The sequence below is a fragment of the Chinchilla lanigera genome, unplaced genomic scaffold (genome assembly GCF_000276665.1).
Source record: "Chinchilla lanigera isolate Chin_1 unplaced genomic scaffold, ChiLan1.0 scaffold00058, whole genome shotgun sequence".
Classification (NCBI taxonomy): domain Eukaryota; kingdom Metazoa; phylum Chordata; class Mammalia; order Rodentia; family Chinchillidae; genus Chinchilla; species Chinchilla lanigera.
In genome coordinates, this window is record NW_004955459.1 from 6,747,557 (window position 1) to 6,755,129 (window position 7,573).

Consider the following 7,573-nt stretch of genomic DNA (forward strand, 5'->3'; position numbering starts at 1 on the left):
CTAAAAGATTGTACAGGGCCAGGTGTATGGCTCATAGAAGTTTGCACAGCCAGTGATATAAATCAGTGGCACAGCGCCTGCCTTGGAAGTGCAAGGTCTTGAGTTTGATTCCTGACACCATAAAATGAAGAGGAGAATATTACACAGTTCTGTCTTACTACACGAGTTTCTAGTAAATAAAATCCCCATAACTATAATGATTCAATGAGTATTAGATCCTGATTCAGTGAATATAAAAGTGAATCTTCTTAATCAAATAATGCTTGTTGTACGTAACAAACAAAAGTCAAATTAATTCAAGAGAGAAAGAGAATCCTCTTGGCATGATTTACTTGGAAATCTAGGTGCAGACCTGTGGTATCAATTGCTGGATGCAATTACACTATTACACTGCAATTCTCTTTATTTTTTTATCTGTTAATCTTCTCTATCAGTGGTGTCATTTTAAACTAGGCTTTCTCAATATTGCAGAAAAGAGTTTCCACTGACTTGAAATTTGAAGTCGAAACAAAGCTTGGAAACCTCAGTGGAGTCACCATTGTTCTCACTTAGTTTATGTCCCAGGAGTTTCCATTCAGAGGGCTCAAGTAGCTTCTGTTGCCATGGTGAAGAAGTCCAATAAATGATTGGACCTGAAAGATGCATGTGCAACCAGAGATCAGTGATGGAGGGGAAGCATATGTTTCATTTCTTTAGGGTGCAAGAGGAGCAGCATTTCTCCAAAACAACTATATGAATTCTCCCTAAGAAAACAGTTAATATGCTATCCAGTATGAATGTAGACACCGTGAAGTAACTGGCACAATGTAGAAGATGACAAATGGAGAGCATTCAAGTGCACTACCTTCTCATATTGTGTAATATGGTGTTAAATATGATATCAGATCAGCCATTCTGATTACCAGATTCAAGAGTGCAAAATTGGTCAAGAAAAAAGAAAATTGTAAGCATCGACAGAAACACTAGATGTAACAGAAGAAGATGTAGGTGGAAGTCTTGAAGACATAGGGGTAGATAGAGAATTCATGAACAAAAACCAACCCACACAGAAAATACTTCAAAAAGTCAACAACTAGGACCTCATCTTACTGAAAAATTTTTGAACATCAATAGAAATCACCAACAGGGTGCACAGAAAACCCATGCACTGGGAAAAAATTTTAGCCACCTGCCCCTCAGAAAAAGAACTCTTGTCTAGAACATATAAAGAATTAAAAAAAAATCAGGCCCCAAAAATTCAAAGCACCATTTTTAATATTATTTTCTTCCTGGACTGTCTTTATGCTCTGATCAATGATCAATTGACCATAATGATTATAATGATTGTAGTGTTTTATTTTTAGACAAGCCCTTTAATTCCAGTGACCCTTAGAAATATTCTGGTACCCATACCACACAATCTTGTACTTTGTATTTTTTATTAGTACTTGTCTGAGATACATGATACATTTCTCATGGGGAGTTGGTCATGTACATATAACATTTTAGTCCTTTTTGCTGTCCATTCCTCTTTCTTCTCCCTCCATTCCTATAAGACTTTGTTATAGATTCTGTATTAAGTTTTGAGTACCTTAAATTTTTATTTTACCTGACAAGCTTATTTTGCCATTCCATGCTCCTTATATTTCCATATAAATTGTGACATCAGCTTTACATACTCCATATTAATAAAACAAGTACATTGCATAAATACAAATTGCAGCTGGATGTTGATGGGAATGCTGCTGCATTTAATGACTGAGTTGAACAGCATAGCCATATTAATAATCCCAAATCTGATGTATGAACCTTGAATTTATTTCTCAAGGTCTAGATTTACTTCATTTTCAACCATTTCCTTAAATTTTCTTGTTAGCATCATATATGTTTGGTAATTTTTTTCCTATTTTATTGTGCTTGATATTCTTATGAATGAAATTGTTTTATAATTCTATTTTAGGTTTATATTTTGCTGGTGTGTAGAAAGTACACTCCATTTTTATTAGATGATCTTGATTTTTGCAATTTTCTCAATTTATTAATTCCACTGGAGCAAGAAGCAGCTAAGGAAATGGCTGGAAATGAAGAAAGTGCCTGCCTTTGAACCCAGTTGTTGAGCTAGTTCTGATTCAGGAGGTTGGGCCACTGTCTGGGACTAGATGTACCTTTTGAGTTAAACATTAGCCAAGACTAAAATTTAAAGGGCTCAGTACAATGTGAACAATTATCCAGATAACTTAGCTTATACACAGTAACTCCCTAGCCACACTTCTCCCGTGATCTTCAACGATCCTGGCAGACCCCAGCCCCATTGACCTTGGTCACCATGACACTATATTCAAGGGCCATAAGAGGTGACAAAAGCCACTAACTGGAGAAATGGTAAACCTCAGAGCAGCTCCTCAGTCACACCTCACAGCACAACGCTGACCACCTCCAGCTCCACACCACTTCCAGCACCATGTCCCCTCAGACCAGGGAGCTCTTCTCACTGTGCTGCTGCCACCCTCCTAAGTTTCTGTCTCCAAATCAATTCTTGATCTTGCTGCTCTTTTTGATTTTCCTGCTCCATTCTTTGTTCAAGACATCAAAAATCTACATGGGATCCCCAACCTGGTAACACTACTAGGTTTCTCTTTAAATCATTTTGATTAATTAATAAGGACATGTCATCTGCAAATAAAGATAGTGTTATTGCTTACTTCCCAAAGGGGATGCTTTTTAAACGTCGTTTTCTTGCCAAGTTATCTTGGCTGGAACTTCTAGTTGAAGCTCTAGAAAGGATGTTGATTACAAGTGACAAGACTCCACGTGCTTATGTCACGTTTGCTCTTCGTGGGAAAACATTCAAGGTTTCATCACTCAGTATGAGTTAGCTTGCAGTTTGGGGTAGATGCCCTGTAACAAGTTGAGGAATTTCTCCCTGTTTCTAGTGTATCATGTGTCTTTATCATAAAAATATTTGAGGTTTCATACATACCTTTTCTGTATCTGGTGAGGCATTCTGGTAGTTTCCATCTTTTAATCTTTTGTTCAGTATATTGCAGCAACTAATTTTCAGATTTTAAAAGCAAATTTGCACTAGTAGAAAATTCTACTATGTTATGGTATATAATTCCTTTTACTTTTACTTGAGTGATTTTTATAAAGGTATATAATTCCTTTCAACTTTTACTTGAGTGAGTTTTATATCTATTTCTGTTATATCCTATACTTGATGAGACATTAGTGTCATGTTAGTTTAAATCTGTATATCTGGCTTTCTGTACTTTCAATACTTTTATAGCCTATGATATAAAGTCTGTGTCCAATAAGATCAAAATCGGAGACTACACATGGATAATACCTATCAACTGCTTTTGTCCTCTGCTACTGCAATTGGTGGGAATATAAATTAGTGCACCCACTTCAGAAATAGTATCTATTTGGGCATGTCATGAAAGGTAGTCATCTAGTACTTCATGGCATATCAGTTTCATATCTAAAAATATATGAAAAAAATTGAATGATAGTGATTTTCAAAAAAAACTTGTATTATTTTAGCCCAAATCAGAAATAACTCAAACACCCTTCAATAGTAAATACTTTAGTGTGCTTATTCAAGGCAGTGTCAGAGAGCAATGTAAAGAATGAGTTTAACACTAGATAAATCTCAAAAGTATGAACTTGAACAGTGAAATTTTTAAGGATGCTACTTGGGAAGAAATTATAAGTACCTGAACTATACTTTCAACTATTTATTAATTTACTATAGAGATAATACTGGCTTAACAATCTACCTGTCTAATGACTGTTCAGATTTACCACTAAGGCATATTGTTCAGACTTGCAACCTACTACTCGGACTTACTACCCATGTTTTTCTGTACAGTTCTATACATCTTGTTTATAGAGCTTCAATGTCTTTTTTTATACAGTACGTCTTATTTTATACAGTACTATAATTTTTGCTTATTGTACCACATAATACTGTAGTTTTATGTTCTGTTACACTTTACAGTACTGCATGTTAAGAATTATGCAAATAAAAGCAAAGTCAGCAAGTTGGAGTTTCCTTTGACCATTTCTTTGCTGTGAATATTGTCATATATATACTATACACAGATCCTTGTTTAGTAAACAATTCATTTAATGGCCTAGTAGTAGGAATGGAACTTAATTATTAAATAAAGAGTGTCTGTATGTCATGGGAGTGTCACAAAGTTTAAAAACTGCATTGCTTGAAAGTAGAATTTAAAAATGGAAGAATTTTTGAATAAAATATTAAATAAAACTTCTTTAATATTTTCTGTAATATAATTTTTTATAATTAATATTTTATTTTCATATGTATGTCTGATGTTTCTAAAAAATTATTAAATGTATATGAGTATGTAATTAAAATATATTAATGTTTGCATTAAAACAAAGGTAACACTATCAATCCATACCAGTTATTTTGCAAAACAATTTAATTGAAAGAATGTTTCTGAAGATAAGAGTTTTATTTTACAAACTTCTATGGGACTATTTCCAATGTGGAATTTTCATTTATAATATTAAAATGAATTTATAATTGAATCGTGATATGTAAAATTATGCAGTAATTATCCATTCAATAGAATCTATTACTCAGTTAATTAAATTAATTACATGGGGAGAAAATGAGTATGAAAATACAAATTGAAACACTGACTCATACTTAATTGATATAGTGGCTATTTTTGAGAGTTGTCTCACTTAGGAAAAAGAACACATTTGTGCTAATGCTGTATATATTATTATATCCATTACATTTTCTGTTTACTTTTCAAAACAAAATACATACTTGGATATAATTATCTCCATTTCATAAGTAAAAGATTGAGAATAATGAAGACTAATAATTTCTCAAGGGTCAAAAATACAACTGCTATTTAATAAGAATTGAAATAAAGCATTTCTCTTCTGGAAGCCCATGACAATTCCATTATTTTAACTGAAACTTGTTTATATTTTTTTTTATCAATTTATATGTCTGAGGGAAAATTTTTCCTGCCTAGGAAGACAAAAAGTCAAAAGCAGAATTAAACAATATTGGGACAAAATGTAACAGTATTTAATAAAAAAAATCCATTATTTAAAATGCTTTCATGGAGAATTTGCTACATATTAAGTTGTGATGATTTGTCTCAACTTCTGTATCTAAAATTCTTTAAATATTCCACGATCAAATATTTATAGAATGAAATGTAAAATCCTTCTCTTGATATTTGATGTCCTTAAAATTGAACTATGGCTCCTACACCTGAAAGACACCCTTTGTTTAAAAGCACATCACAGATGTCTGCTCCAAGCTTTGACTTCTATTCACAAATGGAAACTACTTTTATTTTTATCTATATTATGTCAATTCTCCCTTTACCACAGTTATTAAGTGTAACCCAAATGTATTTTTGTTAACCTCTTTGGCAGTTGTCTACTATAAATTCCTGAATAACAGAGTCATTGGTGTTTTACCTCTATTGTTGTTATATCCTAGGACCCAGGCATCCTAATAGATAGCTGTGCATCCTAAATAGATACTAAATATAAGAAAGAGAAATTTTCTATCAACTGCAAGGATCCTCAAGCTTTTTTTTACCTCCCTTTTTATTATTGTACATCCATTAAGTTCTACATCACTGGTAAGTCCCTTGTAATCTAGCTTTTTGAAGATATACCTACTTAATCATTTTAGCTAGATTATGAAGTTCTTAAAGAAGCATATTAATCTGCATCATAGCTCAAATTAAAATTTAAACCATATGTTAGAATAAATATATGGAAAACAAATCACAGAAAAAGCTAGTTTTAGTTTATAAATATTTCATAAACTTGGCTTCCATAAATAATGCATTTAAAAGATTTTATTTTAAAGAGAAAACAAAATAAAAACAATGATACAAAATTTCAAAACAAGATAGGAGAGTAACAATGGTTAATACATAATTTATTGTTATCTTCAAAGTAGTTGCTTAGATAAAAAAATATATGTGTATGTATATATACACACACACACACACACACACACACACACACATATATAATCAAAATAACTTGCACTTTCCAGGCAGTCACTGTGCTACGGAGCTATAAATTAAGCCAAGGTATGAAAAATTGATTGAATGATATAAGGACAAAACTTTCCTTTCAATGAGATGATAGAAATTTGTAGTGTCGCTGTTTTAAAATATATATATATGTATATATATTCCTTTTCCATTCCTTCTTTTTTCCTTTCCCCCATCTGTTTCTCTTTCCTTTTGGACAGTTTCGTCCAATTTCCCAATATCTATTGTACATTTTGGTTCTTACTTACTCTTCCAGCTTCCTACACTAGGGAAACAATACAATGTTTACATAAGTGAGTCTGATATGTTTCACTTACGAGTAGGGTATCAAGTTGCATCCATTTATCTGTTAAAGTCTAAAATTTTTCCATCTTTACAGCTGAGTAACACTCTATATTATAAAGATACCACATCTTTTTTATCCATTTCTCAGCTGATGGGCATTTGGGTTGTTTCCAAGATTTAACTAATACAAATTATGCTGCTATAAACATGGGCACACATATGTCACTCTGGTATGATATTTATCATTCTGGGAAGATGCCCAGAAAGAGCATACCTGGATCAAATGGAATCTCTAATCCTACTTTTTAAGGAATCTCCACACTGGTTTACACAACGTTTGCACCAGTCTAAACTCCTTCCAGCAGTGAAGTGGGGTTCCCTTCTCCCCACAGTCCCTCTAGCATTTGTTATTGGTTGATTTCTTGATGATAGCCATTTTTTCTGGAATGAGATGGAAACTCAGTGTTTAAATTTCATTTCTCAAATCACCAATGATGTCGCACATTTTTGCATGTTATTTGCCCTTCATATTCTTCTTCAGAGAAGTATGTATTCACCTCAGATACCCATTTTTGCATTGAGCCTTTAATTTGGGGAGTCCGAGTTTATTCAATTCTTTATTTATTCTAGTTTTTTTTTTTTTCCCCCGGTACCGGGAACCGAACTCACGACCTTGTGCTTGCCAGGCAGGCACTGTGCCGCTGAGCTAAATCCCCAGCCCCTCTTTATTTATTCTAGATAAAGGCCTTTTGCTTGAAGGACAATTGACTAAAATTTTTCCAATTTTGTGGGTCATTTTTCTACTCTGTTGGAGATTCTTTTTTTGTGCAAAAGATATTTAGTAAGATAAGATCCCGTTTGTTTCTTCTTTGTAGTATTTCCTGTGCTGTCGGGGTTTTGTTCATGAACTCTCTGCCTACCTCTATGTCTTCAAGAACTCTACTAATTTCTCCTCCAGTAGTAGACTGGATGTTTCTGTTTTAATATTTAGATCTTTGATCTATTTTGACTTTAGTTTACTGCATGGTAATAGACATGGGTCTAGTGTTTTATTATTATAAAGAGAATAAAAGTAATAGAAAACATAGCAAAAACAATACAAATGATACAGGGTTTCAAAACAAAATGATAGGAATTAACAATGGTTATTATATTACATATTGTTATCTTTCATGATGTTGCTCAGATCACCATTTGTAAGAATGCAATCTTGATCAAATAATTCAAGAGAATAAAAA